The sequence below is a fragment of the Sus scrofa genome, chromosome 6, assembly GCF_054392235.1.
Source record: "Sus scrofa isolate SSC_HxYL_T2T_F1_AM1 chromosome 6, Sscrofa_HxYL_maternal_Yorkshire_Landrace_v2.0, whole genome shotgun sequence".
Taxonomy (NCBI): domain Eukaryota; kingdom Metazoa; phylum Chordata; class Mammalia; order Artiodactyla; family Suidae; genus Sus; species Sus scrofa.
Genome location: NC_139388.1, coordinates 170,554,021 through 170,574,409, shown reverse-complemented (window position 1 = coordinate 170,574,409; position 20,389 = coordinate 170,554,021). Strand labels below are relative to the sequence as shown.

The following is a 20,389-nucleotide window of genomic DNA, read 5'->3' as shown; positions in this document are numbered from 1 at the left end:
TAGAAGAGAAGTTTTACTGAAAAAAAAAAAGGCTTTTAACCAATTTAAGCTGAAATAATTACAACATGTTACAACCTAACCGCCTAATGATGAATAGAATTCTTCTCCCTGCTTAAGGATCAAATTGGTTGGGCTCTACACTTGTCTGGCACCATGCTGTGGGCTATTTCCTTTAATATATAACCAATCAAAGATGTATTCAGGCTTTTGTGAGATCCAAAGCTTTGCTAACTGCGTATCCTAAAGCATCATGAGGTTCTTCTAAAAGGAGCAGACAAAGCGATAGACAGTGATAGCTTCCTTGGATAGGTAGTGTTTAGAAGCCCCTTGTTGGTCAAAGGTAGACACTGAAAGCTTTTATAATACACCAAATAGACATTTTTCCTTATAATATTTATAGTACTTGACTTATAGTATTTATTCTAATTTTTTTCTCTCTTCAATTTGCATCAGCATACCACTTCCCTGCTTAGCGGAGTGACAAAAACCCAAACTCTTCAAAATATGTAATTGTTACAAATACAATAACCTATAAGGCTAACTGAAAACAAACACTAATTTACCAGGCTTAAAGATAAATGTCATCAACTGAATATACAATTTAGCATAAATCTTTATGGAGTGACGATGCTCATATAAGGCACACATAGGAGTTCCCACTGTGGCACAATGGGCTAAGGATCTGGTGTTGTCTCTGTGGCAGCACAGGTTCAATCCCCAGTTCAGCACAGTGGTTAAGAAGCTGGAATTGACACAGCTGTGGCATAGGTCACAGCTGTGGCTCGGATTCAAACCCTTGCCCAGGAACTTCTACATGCCAAAAAGAAAAAAAAAAAAAAAAAAAGAATAAACTAAGCCATACATAAACACTTGACCATGTTAAATATGTAATTTACGGGTAAAAGTAATTTTACATATTGGCACATGCTACATAGCAATATCTATATAAACAGGAGACTGAACATACAGTCTTTTAAAATCTTTCCAACAAAATGTATTAAGGTAATCAAATTAAATCAAGAATTTAAGGATAAAAGAACATATAAAAGAGTTGTATGAGTTAAATCTTACAAGTAAATCTTATCCAAGGCCCAACATGAGAGTATAGAAAATTAAGAGTTAATGTTTGTTTATATTGAAAAATGATATGTATCTGTGTAATAAACTTACTTCAAGTTTTTAAAATTCTTTACAAAACAATATTTTGTTCATTTTCCCATATAAATCATGTTAAAAGACAAACGAGGAGTTCCTGCCGCAGTGCAGTGGGTTAAGGATCCGACTGCAGCGGCTCAAGTGGCCTCAGAGGTGCATGCGTCTGATCCCCATCCCAGCACATTGGGTTGAAGGACCCCACATTGCCACAGCTGTGGCTCACATTAAGTCACTGGCCCAGAAATATGCCGTGGGTACGGCCATAAAATTTAAAACAGACAAATTAATGATAGAACTTTTAGACTACCACAGAAAAGCTGCTGTAAAAAAGATACACGCATGGCCAACAAGCTCATGAAGAGATGTTTAACACCATCGATCACTAGGAAAACCAAATAAAACTAATCAAAACCACAGTGAAGAGTTCCCTTGTGGCTCAGCAGGTTAAGTACACAGCATCGTCACTACAGTGGCCCGGGTCGCTGCTGTAGCACGGGTTCCATCCCTGGTCCAGGAACTTCCACATGCCCCAGGCACAGCCCAAAAAAAGTTGAACACAGAATTAGCGTATGACTACCAATCCCACTCCTAGGTTATACATTGAAGAGAAATGAAAATATATATCCCCCAGAAACCTGTACAAAAATGTTCATATCAGCATTATGCATAATAGCTGAAAGGCAGAAATAACCCAATGTCCATCAACTGATGAATAAATTGTGGTATAACCCATACAATGTAATATGACTCAGCCATAAAAAGGCACAATGCTACATCTTAGAAGAACCTTAAAAACATTAAGAGGTAGAAGCCAGACACAAAAGGTCACATATAGTACGATTCCATTCACACAAAATATTCAAAATAAGTTATCTTTACTGACAACTACCTGGCAAAAACTTCATCCTAAACCAATTCACCTTCTCCATACCTGCACCCAGCCTGACAAACACTGTAGACTAAAAATCACACAGTTAGGTCGACTGGTGCTCTTGAAAATTCAGGTTCACCAATTCTATTTGGGCCCATGACACTGTCAGACATTCCTACTGTTTCCTGTCACTCTGCTCTCCCACTTTCAGCATCAAACTTCTTCCTCTTTCCTCTAAACTCCACTTGTTATCTACACTTGGAAGTCTCGTAGGTATTTCGAATTCAACATGGTGAAGACTTAACATCTTTCCCACCCAACACTGCCCTCAACCAATCGAATACCTCCCCTCCCTTCTCCAGTTCCCTTACCGTAGAAATGGCACCACCGTAAGGCCAGAACCCGGCAGCCATCCTTGTCTCCAACTGCTACCTTACCAGGGGTCCTAACCAATCATCAAGTCATGGTCACTGTTTTCCAACCACTCTTTTCATGGGTTCCATGAGCCCAGATAAACAGTATTTCCTAACAGCTTAGAGTTTTTTAAAACCTACTCTTCCTACCGCTACTCTTGCCCTAATTCTAACTCTTTCTCCAAACAGTTCCCTTTCTAATTGGCTGAAGACTCTTGCAAGATTCTTTTTGATGTGACCCTAGCCAAACTTTTCAATTACTAAAGTTCTTTCAGACTCAAACATGTTGCTCGCTCACCTCTAGGATTTTGCAAACACGCTTCTCTCCACTTGAGATACTTTCCTCATATCTCGTCATCTGGCTAACCCTTATTCAACCTTCAGGTCTCAAATTCAACATCACTTACTCTAGGCTCTATCTTATTTCTGAGAATAGTTAAGAGCCTGCTGTCACTTGTTTCCTCCTTATACGGTCCCTGACCTCAAGGAATTTACAATCTGATGAAAATAAACACACAAGAAAGGAGTCCTTTTTTCCTTGCCTGGAACTCACAGAGGTGACACCTGCATAGTTTTAAAGGATGCAGAGAGGTCTGGCGAAATGACCTCCCCCAAAAACACAGAGAAAGATGTGAAAGGATAGTGTACAAACAGATATATAAACATGTACATGCATGAGGCATGAAGAAGGCTTGAAGGAGGGAGGTCAAGGACAAGGAATCCCGTATTACAGTGGCATCAAGTGCAAGAGTGTGAGACAGTGTTCAGTATTTCCCAAGGGCACTTGTTAAAATATGCTGCTCTCTAGGCCTCATCTCAGGTGTAATCAATCACTACTAGAGTTGGGGGCACTCGTGGGCAACAATCCAAAAGATCTTATGTACATCAAACCTTAAGAATTGCAGGAGTTCCCGTCGTGGCACAGTGGTTAACGAATCCGACTAGGAACCATGAGGTCGCGGGTTCGGTCCCTGCCCTTGCTCAGTGGGTTAACGATCCGGCGTTGCCGTGAGCTGTGGTGTAGGTTGCAGACGCGGCTCGGATCCCGCGTTGCTGTGGCTCTGGCATAGGCCGGTGGCTGCAGCTCCGATTCAACCCCTGGCCTGGGAACCTCCATATGCCGCGGGAGCGGCCCAAGAGATAGCAACAACAACAACAAAAAAAAAAAAAACAACAACAAAAGACAAAAGACAAAAAAAAAAAAAAAAAAAAAGAATTGCAGGTGACATTTTTTGTATTAGAAACTGACCTTTATCCTTAAAAACAGTACTTTAATTCTTATGTAAATATCAAGAACGCAGGAAGATTTGCTTAATTCGAGTTTACCAAAATACCTTGAGACTCAGTAACAGATATACCACAGTCTAGTTCCCTCCACCCCTGGGTTACCTGGGAGGATTAACTGGCTTAAACAAACCAAGACTTTCTAGGAGAGACTCGGTAAGAGGCCTTGGCATATTTGGATGGTAGGGAAGAAAACTGCTTAATGCATAGGGAGTCTCAAAGAAGACACTGATTGTGGGCTCTGCACCGACAGTAGCCTCAAACCCAGCTAGGCACAACCCCTCTGTGACAATAGAGCCTCAGAAGAGAATGGACTGGGGTGCACGGCTGAAAGGATCGGGAAACTAAAGGTGCATAGCGAGGGTAGCCCCGGTCAGCTGAGCACCGAGAGTAACTCTGTCCACGGAATCACTGTCATTTAGAGGCCCTCACAGCTTTCCCCAAAAGCTTCTTGCCAGTGAAATTTTGCTGTTTGGGGGCCAGCAGCACCAGGTGATGGAAGAGAGTATTTGACACTTGCACCACTTAGCAACAAAGCACAACAGTCATACCAGGGAGTCACAAAGATTCGCCCCTGCTTAGAAGTGGGAATCAGATATATCTTCTGTTTAGACTGAACAAACCCTTTGAAGCTTTCAGATACACAGTGGAAAGGGAAATGTCTATATTTCAGATATTCCGTGAGGAAGGGTGATATTGATTTTCTGCTAAATATAGCGTAAAGGGCCTTAGACTGGCTTTAATTTAGAGAGTAAAAGAGAAATGCATTTTCACTTTCAGTTTTATGAAGTAGATCATACCAGCTGCATCATGTATGTAAAAGATTTGGCACAGAGTCTGGCTCACTGCAATGGCAGTCGCTGTGGTGGTTGTTATTTTAGAGGGAGAGAGACGCAAAGGGGGTCACAACAGGTGCAGTCTGAGGATGAGGGAGAAGGACCACGAACAAGGCAATGAGAAGAAAGATCTGAGCTTGTGGGAAATGACTGGCTTTACACGTATGCTGAGTTTGGGGGTAGAACAAAGGCATCCAAATGATGTTCATTTGCTTAAGATGCGCTTCCTGTCCTTTCTGCTGGCTCAAATCTTGTCCTTCCTCTACCTGGTTTTACCATGCAACTCCCTGTGCCCCCACACCCCTTGCAATTATTCCCCTTCGTCAATCCTTCGGTACGTTTTTACTCCGCTATTACTCTAACTACATTCTGCTTTACAGCATAATTACTTTTCCACATGTACGTCTTGCCAACTAGATGGTGAGTTCCTTGAGAGCAGAGAGAGGAAAGCCAGGTAGATTGTTGTTATTTTTCCCGCAGGATCTTGCGGATGGTTGGTACTTTCTGAATCTATCAGCGGCAATCAAGGGAAACACCCAGCACTCTATGTGCTCTAGATAAAACACCACAACTTTCACATCACCAGCACAGGATGAACCAGAGGATTCCTGTTCCTCCCATTGCTAGACACGCATAACTTAAACTAACTGCCTTGAGACCTTCAGGACCAACCTCATAATCCCCTTCAGGCCCCAACAAAGAGTCCAGAAGGCCTAGATCATCCCTCTTTGCCCAGATTCTAATACCTGTATGTCACTATGGGCAATGAGATAAATACCCTATATGCCTCAGCACCAGTTTTTCCTCTTTCCTGCTTTATTTTCCTCCAGAGCATTTACCACCACCTAACCCTCTGTATGTATCTTGACCCTTAAATATAAGTTCCACGAGTGCAGAGATTTTTTTTTTTTTTTTTTGGTCTGTTTTGTTCACTGCTGTAGCTCCAGAACCTGGAATAGTACCTGGTTCCTGGTGGGGCTCAAAGGATATGTGTATAATAAATAAGTGGATACATATTTTATGTTAATTTAGTCAACAAATATTTAAGAACCATGAGGGTACAGGTTCGATCCCTGGCCTTGCTCAGTGAGTTAAGGATCCAGCGTTGCTGTGAGCTGTGGTGTAGGTCGCAGACGCGGCTCGGACCCCGAGTTGCTGTGGCTCTGGCGTAGGCCAGTGGCTACAGCTCCGATTAGATGCCTAGCCTGGGAACCTCCATATGCCATAGGAGTGGCCCTAGAAAAGACAAAAAAAAAAAAAAAAAAAAAAAAAAGGCAGGGTCCCAAACCTCATGAAGCTTTAGGGGGAAAGACGACTTTAAACAAATATTACATACATATGTATAATTATGAGAAATACTCTGAAGGAAAGTACAGGATATATATTATAACAGGGAGACCTAATCTAATGGGATGCGAAGGGGATTCCAAGCTTCATCCTGAGGAAATATATGTAAGCAAAGACTAAAGAATAGGTAGGAATCAGGTGAGCAAAGAAGAGCAAAAGAAGATTCCAGATAAAAAGAATGTGCCAAGACCCTAAAAAGGAACAGCCGTTTTTTTTAGCAACTTTATTGAGCAAAAACTGCCATGTGATAAATGGTACCTATTTAAAGTATACAATAGGTTACGTTCTGATGTGTTAAGTTTGACTAAGTCCCGACATACACACCTGAAACCATCATCACAACTAAGGTAATCAACATATCCACCTCCATATTGGTACATAACCTGTACTTGCTTAACTAATTAATACTTATTGGTACCTAACCACGTCAGGCCCTGAGTACTCACTGGTATATGATCCCTGCCCTTTGGTACTTTAAGTTCAATAGGTGTCTAGTTCAAGAAAGCCTGTGTAACAATGTCCAGGAAAGTAGGCAGAGGCCATTAATTGCAGGGCCTTGCAGACTGTATTTTGATCTTTATACAAAAAGTAACAGGAAGTAAGCCATGCTGGACTTGAACAGGACACCATCAGAAGGTTTTTTTTGTTTTTGTTTTTTGTTTGTCTTTTTGCTTTTTTGTAGGGCCGCTCCCACGGCATATGGAGGTTCCCAGGCTAGGGGTCGAATCGGAGCTGTAGCCACCGGCCTACACCACAGCCACAGCAACACAAGATCCGAGCCACGTCTGTGACCTACACCACAGATCACGGCAATGCTGGATCCTTAATCCACTGAGCAAGGCCAGGGATCGAACCCAAAACCTCATGGTTCCTAGTCGGATTTGTTAATCACTGAGCCAGACGGGAACTCCCCCGGAAGTTTTAAGTAGGGCCGTGACATATCCCATTTGTCTTTTCAGAAAGATTATGCTGACAGAAATGTGAAGAATAGGTAAGAGAAAGTCAAGAGTTGCTTCTGGAGTGACCAGTTAAGTAAGTGCAATGATCCCAACAAGATAGCTTGGCCAAGGGTAGTGGTAGTAGGAAGAGTAAGTTTTAGACTGATTCAAGAAATACTTAGGGGAGTTCCCGTCGTGGCGCAGTGGTTAACGAATCCGACTAGGAACCATGAGGTTGCGGGTTCGATCCCTGCCCTTGCTCAGTGGGTTAAGGATCCAGCATTGCTGTGAGCTGTGGTGTAGGTCGAAGATGCGGCTCGGATCAAGCGTTGCTGTGGCTCTGGTGTAGGCCGGCGGCTACAGCTCCGATTTGACCCCTAGCCTGGGAACCTCCATATGCCTCAGAAGGGGCCCAAGAAATGGCAAAAAGACAAAAAAAGAAAAAAAAAAAAAGAAATACTTAGGAAGCAGGACCATAAGGACTTAGTGGTGGATTAGATATGATGGGTAAGGAAAACAGAGGAGTCAAGGATGATTCTGTTTCCCGGGTGAACAATTAGTTAGATGTTATCACTTCCAAGACAGTGGACTCCAGAAGAAGACTTTGATTCAAAAAAAGATGAGTTTCAGTCTTGGACATAGTGAGTTGGATGATCTAATAAGAAGATAAGCAAGTGGACATACCCAGAAGGCAGTTAATTATACCAAGGTTGAACAGACTAGAACCAGATGGCAAAGGTAACCGAGAAAAGGCAAGTAGGGAAAAAAAAAAAAAAAAAAAAAAAAGAAAGAAAGGCATCCAAACCGAAGGAAAAAAGTAAAAGTCCTATCTCTACACACAGAGAGCATGATCTTATATATAGAAAATCCTAAGGAACCTACACAAAATCTACTAGAGATAAACAAGTTCAGCAAGGTTACAAGATCAATATACAAGTCAGTTATACTTCTTTATATGTACATAATTATACATGCTATATATAAAAATGAATTGCACTTGCAATGAACAATTAAAAAAAAATCAAAGATCTAGAACCTTTCCATCACCCCAGAAAGTTTTTTCATGCCCCTTACTAGTCAATCCCCTACAGAGGCAACTACTGTGCTGATTTTTTTTTAATGGAACTTGCTGCAATGAAATCAAACAACATGTACTCTTTTGAGTGAGGCTTTTTTACTTAGCATAATATTTTTGAGCTCTGTTCATGTTGTTGCTTGTATCAGGAGTCTCCTCTTTTTATTGCTGAGTAGTACCCACTGCAGGATAATAGCTGATGTAGCCATTCTTCTGTTCATGTACAACAAGCTGGCTGCAGTTTGGGGGCTTCCACAACTAAAGCCATGACTATTCTTGTACATTGTTTTTTGTTGATATTGTTGAAATGTGCTTTCATTTATTTTGAGTAAATACTTGAGTGGAATTTCTGGATCGTGGCGTAAGTGAATCTGTAGATCGTTTTCCAAAAGTGGCTATACCAGTGTATATTCCCACCAAGGATGTATAAGACTTCTCATTGCCTGACAGCTTTTAAACTTTAGCCGTTCTGTAGGCATAGAGTGAACTATCTCATTGTGGTTTTCATTTACATTTCCCCGATGACTAGCGATGCTGAGTGCTTTGTAATATGTTTACTAGACATCTGCATAGCATAATCTTTGGTGATGTGTTTGTTTACACCTTTTGCCCACATCACACTGGGCGTTACTGAATTGCTCAGACTTTTTCTCTCTTAGATACCAATCTTCGTGATCATGGTATCTCCCCTGCCAGGTAAGTATTAGATGCCAATCCTTAGTTAAGCATCTGTTTGGCAAATATCATCCCAAGTGACAAGGATTTATTGACTGAATTGCCTACAGTTTTTAAGTAATTTATAGAACGTCTCTCTTTCAAATCAAACAGATTTGGAGTTAAATCTTTTTTTTTTTTTTTTTTGTCTTTTGTCTTTTTTGTTGTTGTTGTTGTTGTTGCTATTTCTTGGGCCGCTCCCGCGGCATATGGAGGTTCCCAGGCTAGGGGTTGAATCGGAGCTGTAGCCACCGGCCTACGCCAGAGCCACAGCAACGCAGGATCCGAGCCGCGTCTGCGACCTACACCACAGCTCACGGCAACGCCGGATCGTTAATCCACTGAGCAAGGGCAGGGACCGAACCCGCAACCTCATGGTTCCTAGTCGGATTTGTTAACCGCTGCGCCACGACAGGAACTCCTGGAGTTAAATCTTGACGCTACCTATAACTAGAATTTGAGCAAGGTATTTAACTTCGAGGGCATGTTCCCATCTGTAGAACAGAGATAACGCTTACGCTTTATAGGCTTGTTGTGATGATTTATATCATCACATATCTGGCATATCAAAGGTTTTCAATAAATGCTAGTTCCGTTCTTTTCTGACTTTAATTCTACAATAATATGGCAGTTGCTGCCTTAAATAGCTGAACTGCAATTCTTATACTACAAAACTCTATAAAAATTTGAATTTTCACAATGGTAAAAATCACTGCAATAGTGAAGACCAGAAAAAATTAGGGTTCCTGGGAAGTGAGTACTGTGTCTATTATTCTAGTTCAGTAGTATATTCAAAACAAGGCTGAACCTAAAAGTAGTCAAATGAAATGAAATTCATCTGGAGGTGAAACTGAAAAGAAACAGGTGAAAAACTCAAATTTCATCTGAAAAGGGTGAAAATTCAAATTGTGTTGAGCTGAGTCATCTGTTATAGCATGTAGAAAATTTAAATGACATGCTATTGCAATACAATTGTACTGAATCCTATCTATACCAGAGTTAGCTGTATTTCATCTCTTATAGAAATTCACATATAAAAACAGATTTAACCTGGAGTTCCCTTGTGGCTCAGTGGGTTAAAGATCTGGCATTGTCACTGCAGTGGCTTGAGTTGCTGCTGTGGCACAGGTTCAATCCCTGGCCTAGGAACTTCCACATGCCACAAGTGTGGTCAAAAAGAAAAATAGGCTTAACCCAAAAGTATTTTTAGGGAATAACTTCAACATGTTAATAATACTTTAAACGTGAGTTGTGCTAATAACTTACTATAGATTAGTATATGTTATGGTAATTACTGTAATTGTTATTATGCGTACAGAATGTGATTTATTATTTTCTGTCCCTATATTATTTGTTGTTATAAAAAAGTTCAGGTTCTGGATCTGAATTTTGTCCCCTTAGTTTACAAGTTAGCTAATTCGTCTAAATTTCACTTGTAAAGTGAAAATAATAAATAATAATAATATCTATTTTATATCATTGCTGTGAGAATTAAATGAGATAAGCTTATGATGCCCTGAGCACAGAATACTTTCAGCATGTAGTAAGCGTCAGTAAATATTAGGTATTTGTTATAGCTGCTGCCCAAGTATGTTAGTCAGGTTTTTTCCTATGTTTCTGTGACTAGTCTGGGCTTCATATTTTCCAATTTAGAGAGTTAACTGAAATAATGATTCATCTGCCAAACTGACTGGAAAACACTGAGAGATTATATGCTTTGCATTCTTCAGAGCTCAGCATAAACGTCACTTTCTCAGAGAGAAACAGGCCCTTCGTTTAAAGTTTAACTTCTAATCGGTAAATATTGATAGATATGACCCACATAAACAAGTGCTTTTGGGGAGGCCTCGGTAATTTTTCATAATGTAAAAAGGTCCTGAGACCAAAATGTTTGAGACTGACATAATGAACTGATTAGAAAATCAGAACTCTCCTGATTCAAAGTATATTTGATTTATCTTCCCTTCTTTGTCTAGATTTAATTTGAGTAGTAATAAAAAGTATATACACTCACTTTTCCTCATTGTAGTTATACCTACATTAAGATTACAAAAGCTAATTACGACTTAGGTTTAGATTTGTTTTGTTTTGTTTACTATGAACTAGGATTGCATCAACTTAAATGCAGTAGGCATAATGATGTCTACAGGCACTTATACTTGGCAATTAAATTTTTATGGTAATACGATTACTAATAAATATAGCTTGCTTGCAAGACATCGATCCATCTAAACAGTAAATCCGCAGTGGTCCATGAAAGTGAAAATGCTGGAAAGCACTGCACTGAAATGGTCTCTTTGATTCAACTCCCACTGCCACCTCCAGCCCTGTGCCACTACCTTAGGCTACCCACTTCTTTTCTCTCACTTTTTCTATTCAATAGCCCTTCTACATTCATTCTTTATTCTCACCAATACAATCTCCACCATGAGGCGAGAATGATGGATCTCAAAATCAAATCTGGCCATGTGGCCACCCTTGTTCTTAAAAAGCCTATATAGCCTCCCAGCTATCTACAGCAGAGGCCATAGACCGACAGCCTATGCGTTGAGTAAGGAATGAAGATGAAGGGTTTTTCCCCCACACACAGATGCTCTGAAAATACAAGGATTTCACATTAAAAATACGGATACATAACTTCACTTTTAAAAGTTAGAAAACTGGGCAACACTTGGCCCAAATTTCCACACAGCAAAACCGTGCTAGAGCACAGGAGAAAACACCCAGGTAAGACGGGGCATGTGTGTTTGTCATTTCCAGTTTATCATCGTCCTTCCCCAGTGCAATACACTCGGTTACCTTACCTGCGGGGCTCCCCCCAAAAACAAGTGAATTTGTGCTACCTACTTTACAGGATGCAGCCCAACTCCTGAGAAAGGAGTCTGATGATCTGAGTTCCAGTTACATTTCCTCTCAATTCCCAACTCTCATGCTTTCCCTTCTCACACATGCTATGCTCATGATTTCTCAAACACGCCACATTCTTTTATGCTTGCAAGCTGTACATCTAATTTCTTCTGCTTGGAATTTCCTTCCCATATTCGTTTCCCCACCCCTCCAGTATGCAAAGAATTCTTCTACTCCACCTTCAAAACGCAACTATACAAGAAGGTGGGGGAGCATATACTCCCTTATATAAATGAGATAGTGCATGCAGCACCAGAGGCTGGCATATAGTAGCCTCTCATTAAATGTCCTTAGAACGATTCTAAGAGGTAGATATTATAACGTCATTTTAGAGACAAGGATGCGGTTGCCTAAAGAGAAGTAACTTAACCAAGACGAAGAAGCTAGGAAGTGACACAGTTGGATTTTTTTGCACCAATGTTGACAGGATTTTATTTTTTATCCTTTTTTTTTTTTTTTCATTGAAGCATATAGCTGATTTACAATGTTTCTGGTGAACAGCAAAGTGATTCAGAGTTATATATAGTTTTGTATATTCTTTTCCATTACGGTTTATTACAGGATATTGAATACAGTTCCCTGTGCTGTATTATAGGACCTTGTTATCTATTTGATATACAGTAGTTTGTATCTGTTAGTCCCATACGGCTAATCCATCCCTTCCCCATGCCCTTTCCCCTTTGATAACTTCAATTTGTTTTCCATGTCTGGGAGTCCATTTGTTTTATAAATAAGTTTGTTTGTATCACATTTTAGATTCCACATATAAGTGATATCATATATTTGCGTTTCTCTGACTTGCTTCACTTTGATGATAATCTCTAGGTCCTTCCATGTTGCTGCAGATGGTATTATTTCACTCTTTTTATTGCTGAGTAATATTCCATTGTGTGTATGTTTAAACACACGTTTAGGGTGCTTCCATGTCTTGGCTATTGCAAACAGCACTGCTATGAACATTGGGGTGCATATTATCTTATGGAATTATGGTTTTGTTTGGATATTTACCCAGGAGTGGTATTGCTGGATCATATGGCAACTCTATTTTTAGTTTTTTAAGGAACCTCCATACTCTTTTCCACAGTGGCTGTACCAATTTACATTCCTACCAATAGTATAGGGGGGTTCCCTTTTCTTCACACACTCTCCTACATTTATTTGCAGTTTTTTAGTTTGTTTGTTTGTTTTGCTTTTTAGGGCCGCACTTGCAGCATATGGAAGTACCCAGGCTAGGAGCCAAATCAGAGCTGCAGCTGCCGGCCTATGCCACAGCCACAGGCATAGGCCACATCTGCAACCTACACCACAGCTTGGGACAACACTGGATCCTTAACCCACTGAGTGAGACCAGGGATCGAACCCACACCCTCATGGATACCTGTCGGGTTCTAAGCCACAACAGGAACTCCAATCTGTAAAATTTTTTTAGGAGTTCCTATCGTGGCGCAGTGGTTAACGAATCCGACTAGGAACCATGAGGTTGCGGGTTCGGTCCCTGGCCTTGCTCAGTGGGTTAACAATCCGGCGTTGCCGTGAGCTGTGGTGTAGGTTGCAGACGCGGCTCGGATCCTGCGTTGCTGTGGCTCTGGCGTAGGCGGGTGGCTCCAGCTCTGATTCAACCCCTAGCCTGGGAATCTCCATATGCTGCGGGAGCGGCCCAAGAAATAGCAACAACAACAGACAAAAAGACAAAAAAAAAAAAAAAAAAAAAAATTTTTTTAAATGTTTTTTATTTTTTCCACTATAGCTGGTTTACAGTGTTCTGCCAGTTTTCTACTGTACAGCAAAGTGACCCAGTCACATATACATAATATATACATTATTTTTCTCATATTATCAGGCTCCACCATAAGCGACCAGATATAGTTCCCAGTGCTATCCGGCAGGATCTAACTGCTTATCCATTCCAAAGGCAATAGTTTGCATTTACTAACCCCAAATTCCCAGTCCCTCCCCCTCCGCCTTGGCAACCACAAGTACATACATACTCCAAGGCCATGAGTTTCTTTTCTGTGGAAAGGTTCACTAGTGCCATACATCAGATTCCAGATATAAGTGATATCATATGGTATTTGCCTTTCTCTTTGACTTAATTCACTTAGTATGAGAGTCTCTAGTTCTGTCCATGTTGCTGCAAATGCATTATTTTGTTCTTTTGCATGGCTGAGTAGCATTCCATTGAGTATCTATACCACATCTTCTTAATCCAATCATCTGTCGATGGACATTTAGGTTGTTTCCATGTCTTGGCTACTGTGAATAGTGCTGCAATAAACATACGGGTGTATGTGTCTTTTTCAAGGAAAGTTTTGTCCGAATATATGCCCGAGAGTGGGATTGCTGGGTCATATGGTAGTTCTATGTATAGTTTTCTAAGGTACCTCCATACTGTTCTCCATAGTGGTTGTACTAATTTACATTCCGACCAACAGTGCAGGAGGGTTCCTTTTTCTCCACACTCCCTCCAGCATTTGCTGTTTGTGGACTTACTAATGACGGCCATTCTGACTGGTGTGAGGTGGTACCTCACTATAGTTTTGATTTGCATTTCTCTAATAATTAGTGATGATGAGCATCTTTGATGCAAGGTGGTACCTCATTGTAGTTTTGATTTCCATTTCTCTAATAATTAGCAAGATGTGCCTGTTGACCCTCATATGTCTTCTTTGGAGAAGTGTCTATTTAGGTCTTCTATCCATTTTTTTATTGGGTTGTTTGTTTTTATGTTATTCAGTTGCATGAGCTGTTTGTATATTTAGGAAACCAAGCCCTTGTCAGTCACATCATTTGCAAATATTTTCTCCTATACTGTAGATTATTTTTGGGTTTTTTTTTATGGTTTCCTTTGTTGTACAGAGCTTTTAAGTTTGATTAGGCCCATTTCCTTACTTTTGCTTTTCTTTCTATTGCCCTGGGAGGCTGACTTAAAAAACCTTGCTACAATTTTTGTCAAAGAATGTTTTGCCTATATTCTCTTCTAGGAGTTTTACGGTATCATCTATTATATTTAAGTCTTTAAGTCATTTTGAGTTTATTTTTGTGTATGATGCAAGGATGTGTTCTAACTTCACTGATTTACATGTGGCTGTCCAACCCTCCCAACACCACTTGCTAAAGAGACTGTCTTTTTTCTATTGTATAGTCTTGCCTCCTTTGTCAAAGATTAATTGACCGTCTGTGTGCAGGTTTATTTCTGGGCTCTCTATTCGACATAGAGAATTTGAGTCCTAATCGTTTTGATTCTAAGGTCCATGCTATTATCACCACGCTATACTATCTCTTTTTATTTGACTCAAATGATACAGAACTGCCAAATTAACTTTCCTAATATATTTCATCATGTCACTTGTCCATTCAAGTACCTCCAATAGTTCCCTACTGTCAACAAACCCAAATCATTCTACTTTATATTCCTAACTGCTTACCACAATTCAGCCACAATACATATTTAATGTGGTCTCAACTAATTCAACTCGTATTATAGAAGGAATGAATACATACATAGATGAGAGAACTTCTACTGTATTAATAATCTGTACTAAATGACAGGGTCAATGGTTTCTTTAGTATTTCCCAAATCATCAATCTTAATGCACAGCATGCACAAATAAAAACGTATTAAAATCTGTAATATACATATAAGCACTATCAGCTTTTACTCTCCCCACACATGATATTATTATCTCTAAGCTAATACTAAATAGAATACTAAAACTCAGCAGCATCTATGTGTGCAGACATATATGTGTGTGTATGGAAAGTATTTTATTTCATTTTAAACATAAAAGTACTGGAGTTCTCGTTGTGGCTCAGTGCTTTAAGAATCCAACTAGTATTCACAAGAATACAGGTTCAATTTCGGCACTGCCCCAAGCTGCGGCACAGGCCACAGACGGAACTTGGATCTGATACTGCTGTGGCCATGGCGTAGGCCAGTAGCTGTAGCTCCAATTCAACCCCTAGCCTGGGAACTTCCATATGCCGCAAGCGCAGCCCTAAAAAAAAAGTACTAAAGAGTTCTCTTGTAGCACAGTGGGTTAAGGATCTGGCATTGTCAGTCAGTGCAGCAGCTCAGGTCACTGCTGTGGCACAGGTTTGATCCCTGGTCTGAGAATTTCCACATGCCACAGGGTGAGACCAAAAAAAAAAAGTACTAAAGGACCTTAAAGATTGCACCTATTATATGAACTTATTTACAAAAAATTGTACACATGTATCTCTGTGCCTATATGCTGGGAGAATTGTCTAGAAAGATGCTTAGATGAATTTTACCTTTTTTCTCTGAATGTTTATATTTTGTTGTAATTAATTAGTACGTAATTTTTTAAAACAACGAAGCTCAAGCTATTTTAAGAAATAATTATTTCTGAACCCTCAACAGTAAAGGGACTAATCATAATCCCTCCCACCCCACTCAAAAACATGCTGAACCACACTTGGGAAGTAAATATTAAAGTCTTAAGAATAGGTAACTACATAAATTAGAAGAGAGTTTTCATTTTAGAAAGATATGTTACATACTCAAACGAAAGCCCTGAAGTAACTTCTTATTACATTAAAAATGATTGGAAAGTCATCAATATTTATAGCATAGTATTTATAGCATAGTACTGAATTTACAGTATTTAACAAGATTATTAAAAAGTAATCACAATTATCTCACAATAGAAACAACCATGTTTTCAGAGATCACATACATTTCACATCTACTCTAGACGCAATGTTTTAAAAAAAAAAAACAGGAGTTCCCGTCGTGGCGCAGTGGTTAACGAATCCGACTAGGAACCATGAGGTTGCGGGTTCAATCCCTGCCCTAGCTCAGTGGGTTAACGATCCGGCGTTGCCGTGAGCTGTGGTGTAGGTTGCAGACGCGGCTAGGATCCTGCGTTGCTGTGCCTCTGGCGTAGGCCGGTGGCTACAGCTCCGATTCGACCCCTAGCCTGGGAACCTCCATATGCCGCGGGAGCGGCCCAAGAAATAGCAACAACAACAACAACAACAAAAAAAGAAAAAAAAAAACAAAAAAACAAAAAAAAAACCCACATTTAACAGGGTGTAGAACTAAGAAATTTCAACACAAGTATTAACTCAAACAATTAACTGTTGTATCAGCTACTGAAAAATTCTGCCAGCAGAACTACTAGCTTCTAGCATGGCCCATGTTCTGTCATATACATTTTCAATTCCCTAAAATCAAATTTTTCTTTAAAAAACTAATAAAATGCCAAATTCCCCCTTCCACTATCTTTTCAACAAGCTCTAGGACTATAACAGAGCAACTAAGACTCAAACAATTATTTTATATTGAAAAAATTATTGTATGGTATTTCTTTGTTCTAACATCAGAAAGTCAATTGCATTAGAATTGTCTACAGTGGCATGTATCTGACAAAGATTAATTTAAAACAGATGTATCTGAAACCAAAGTCCATTGAACAGTTTCACAGCCTATCAACCATGTGAAAGCCTCTCTTGCTGCAGCTCTGCTATTACACTTCTTTCAGAAACAGTTCAATCTATTCTTACAAGCTAGAAGGTCATATTATTATATTGCATACCCCCGTATCACAAAAGTGAGAAACTATGATTACAAAGAAATAAAAGCATAATCTAAAGGGCTTCATGAGCATGAACATTAACTAATACTACGAAGAAGAATGCTGAGAAATACTACATGCTGTATGGAACATATCGCTGCAACCAATTTTTGTTCATTATGAAAATTCAACACACATACCTTAAAAGAAATTTAACCAACTGCCTGGCACATTATTTAGCAAAACTTTTACACAATTATTAGAAATTACAATTGTTTCTATAACACAAAAGAAGGTAAAAGATATCTGAGGTTTTTTTTTTTTTTTTTTTTTTTTTGCTTTTTAGGACCACAGCTCATGACAATGCCAGATCCTTAACCCATTGAGAGAGGCCAGGGATGGAACCTGCAACCTCATAGTTCCTAGTCATATTCATTTCTGCTGCGCCACTATGGGAACCCTGATATTTGAGATTTAAATGAGGCTGTTGAGGTAACAATTAACCTTTTTCACTCATTTGCTGTATGTATTTACATTATAAGAATGCTTATAGGTGTGCACTCAGATGTAAGGTTCAAGTTAAAAGAAAGATGATTCATTTCTGAATCCAAAATGTCACCCAGCTGTGAAAATGAACAAACAGGATTCTGTTTAGGGGATACCCTATACTTCACTTTGACCATACTTGTTGAGCGAATATTAAAAGAGTTGTGCTTTACTCTCTAATCTGCCCCAAAAAAGGAGATGAAATGCCAACTTCAGTTGTAATAAATAGCATATGTGTTCTTTAAAAGCAACGTTACGATAACTGAAGAACCTGGTGCCAAATTAGTCCTACAAATATATTCTTTGTGGAGTGAGCTAAAATGAACAAAATATGTTCTTAAAAAATATTTTTACTATGCAAAAAACTGAGAAAATTGTTAATTTACAGTTCTGCAGCAAATCTACCACACATGATCTGTGACGCATCACTACTAACACTCATCCAGAACTTTCTACTTCAACGAGCACTTCGGATTACCTCCTGCAGCTGAGCTCTGGACGAAAACATTCTCCCATAAAAGGAGCTACAAAGACTGCTGCACACCTTTCTCCCGTGGCATGTCCTTAGAATCTTCCCAGACCCTCTAGGTAGGATCGCAAGGTCTAGCGCAGTCGCACATGAACCCCATATTTAGATTGCAACCATCATGTGCATCACTCTAAAAACGTTTTATAAACTGCTATAGGTAAACCATGAAAACAATTAAAAATGAGTAAAATCAAAAATATATTCCCCATTTATGAGGTCACTTGTTCTGTTTTTCTGTCTGTACTGCAGAATGGATTAGTTCCTTGGTTTAAATTACAATCATCATTAATTGAAGTCATTTTATACTACTGGAGAAAAACCTAAGCTTCTAAGAATACATAACCAATCCATGACAGAGTAATTTAATACACTAGGCTCAATAATAGAATTATTATTCTAGTACAGCAATGGACAGTTTTTTAAGTCTATGCATTAAAGATGTGACATAATGTAGAAGGCAAGAAAGTATGTTATTAAACGCAACAAAAATTTTTCAGAGTCTATATTCAACATCTATGTCTGAATTACCGTATTTATGGACAGGAAAAGAAAAATAATTTTAGTACATAATGACTTCACTTAACTGATTTGCTCTTCCCAAACACTCTTTTGGACTTAAATTGTTCATTTTATTTTTTACTATGCATAACTGAATATATAGCATAATGATTAAAATTTTGGACACAGGTATCAAACTGCCTAGGTTCTAACCTCAGCTCTGCCACTTACCTAGTTATGTGTATTCAGACAAATTTCTTTTTTTTTTTTCTTTTGCCTTTTTGCCTTTTCTAGGGCCACTCCCATGGCATATGGAGGTTCCCAGGCTAGGGGTCAAATTGGAGCTGTAGCTGCCGACCTACACCAGAGCCACAGCAACAGGGATCCAAGCCGCATCTGCAAGCCACACCATGGCAACGCCGGATCCTTAACCCACTGAGCAAGGCCAGGGATCAAACCCACAACCTCATGGTTCCTAGTCGGATTCTTTAACTACTGTGCCACAACAGGAACTCCCAGACAAATTTCTTATATAGGCATCAATTCCTGATCTGTAAAACTGGAATAATAAAAGTACATTCCTCAAAAGACCATTTTAAGACTTAAATAAGTTAAAACATGTTATTTACAGTGCTGGCATATATATAAATGTTCGCTACATATGCATTAGCTATTAATATTACTGTTGTTGCCGCTGCTATGCAAAATAAGTGAGATTGTATTAAATATCAATATTTACAAAGCTTTAAAAATTAGAAGACTGGAGTTCCCGTCGTGGCACAGTGGTTAACGAATCCGACTAGGAACCATGAGGTTGCGGGTTCGGTCCCTGCCCTTGCTCAGTGGGTTGAGGATCCGGCGTTGCCGTGAGCTGTGGTGTAGGTCGCAGAGCGGCTTGGATCCCGTGTTGCTGTGGCTCTGGCGTAAGCTAGTGGCTACAGCTCCGATTCAACCCCTAGCCTGGGAACCTCCATATGCTGCGGGGGAGGCCCAAGAAATAGCAAAAAGACAAAAAAAAAAAAAAAAATAGAAGACTATAAGTTCAGACATCAAGAAAGACGTATTTTTTTTTTTGTCTTTTTGTCTTTTTAGGGCCACACCTGTGGTGTATGGAGGATCCCAGGCGAGGGGTCTAATTTGGAGCTGTAGCCTCTGGCCTATGCTGTAGCCACAGCAACACAGGATCCAAGCCACGTCTGCGACCGATACCACAACTCACGGCAACGTTGGATCCCCAACTCACTGAGCAAGGCCAGGGATTGAACCTGCAACCTCATGGTTCCTAGTTGGATTCATTTCCGCTGCGCCACGACGGGAACTCTCCAAGAAAGACATAATTTTTTAAGCTCAAAACTTTAGCTTGTCATTTGAATAATAACCAAGTACCACTTAAAGTAAGCGATGAGTGATATGTATTTATAGTGTTGGTAATTTAACCTTTAAAATGAACATGAAATAAAACTAAAGTATTTAAAATGATTCCTATTCAAGTTAACTCTGGAGTTCTGAAATGTAAGAAACAAAAAAAAATTCTCTTAAGGAGCTCATACGAAAATAAGTAATAGGAAAGCATGCACCGTTCAATAAAGTTCGTAGGAGATTAAATGTCATATTTATTTATTACTTTTTCTTTTGAAACAATCACAAACTTGCAAAATAGCGGCAAGTACAATTAAATTATTTTTTGGAGAAGGGAATATTTGCTCATTTTTTCCCCAACTTTATTGAAGTGTGATTGA

General features: G+C 39.5%; 1 protein-coding gene across 3 annotated transcripts in view; it reads right to left on the bottom strand.

Moving 5' to 3' along the window:
* ZSWIM5 (zinc finger SWIM-type containing 5) overlaps positions 1-20,389 on the bottom strand; it is a 187,398-nt gene that overhangs the window by 134,876 nt on the left and 32,133 nt on the right.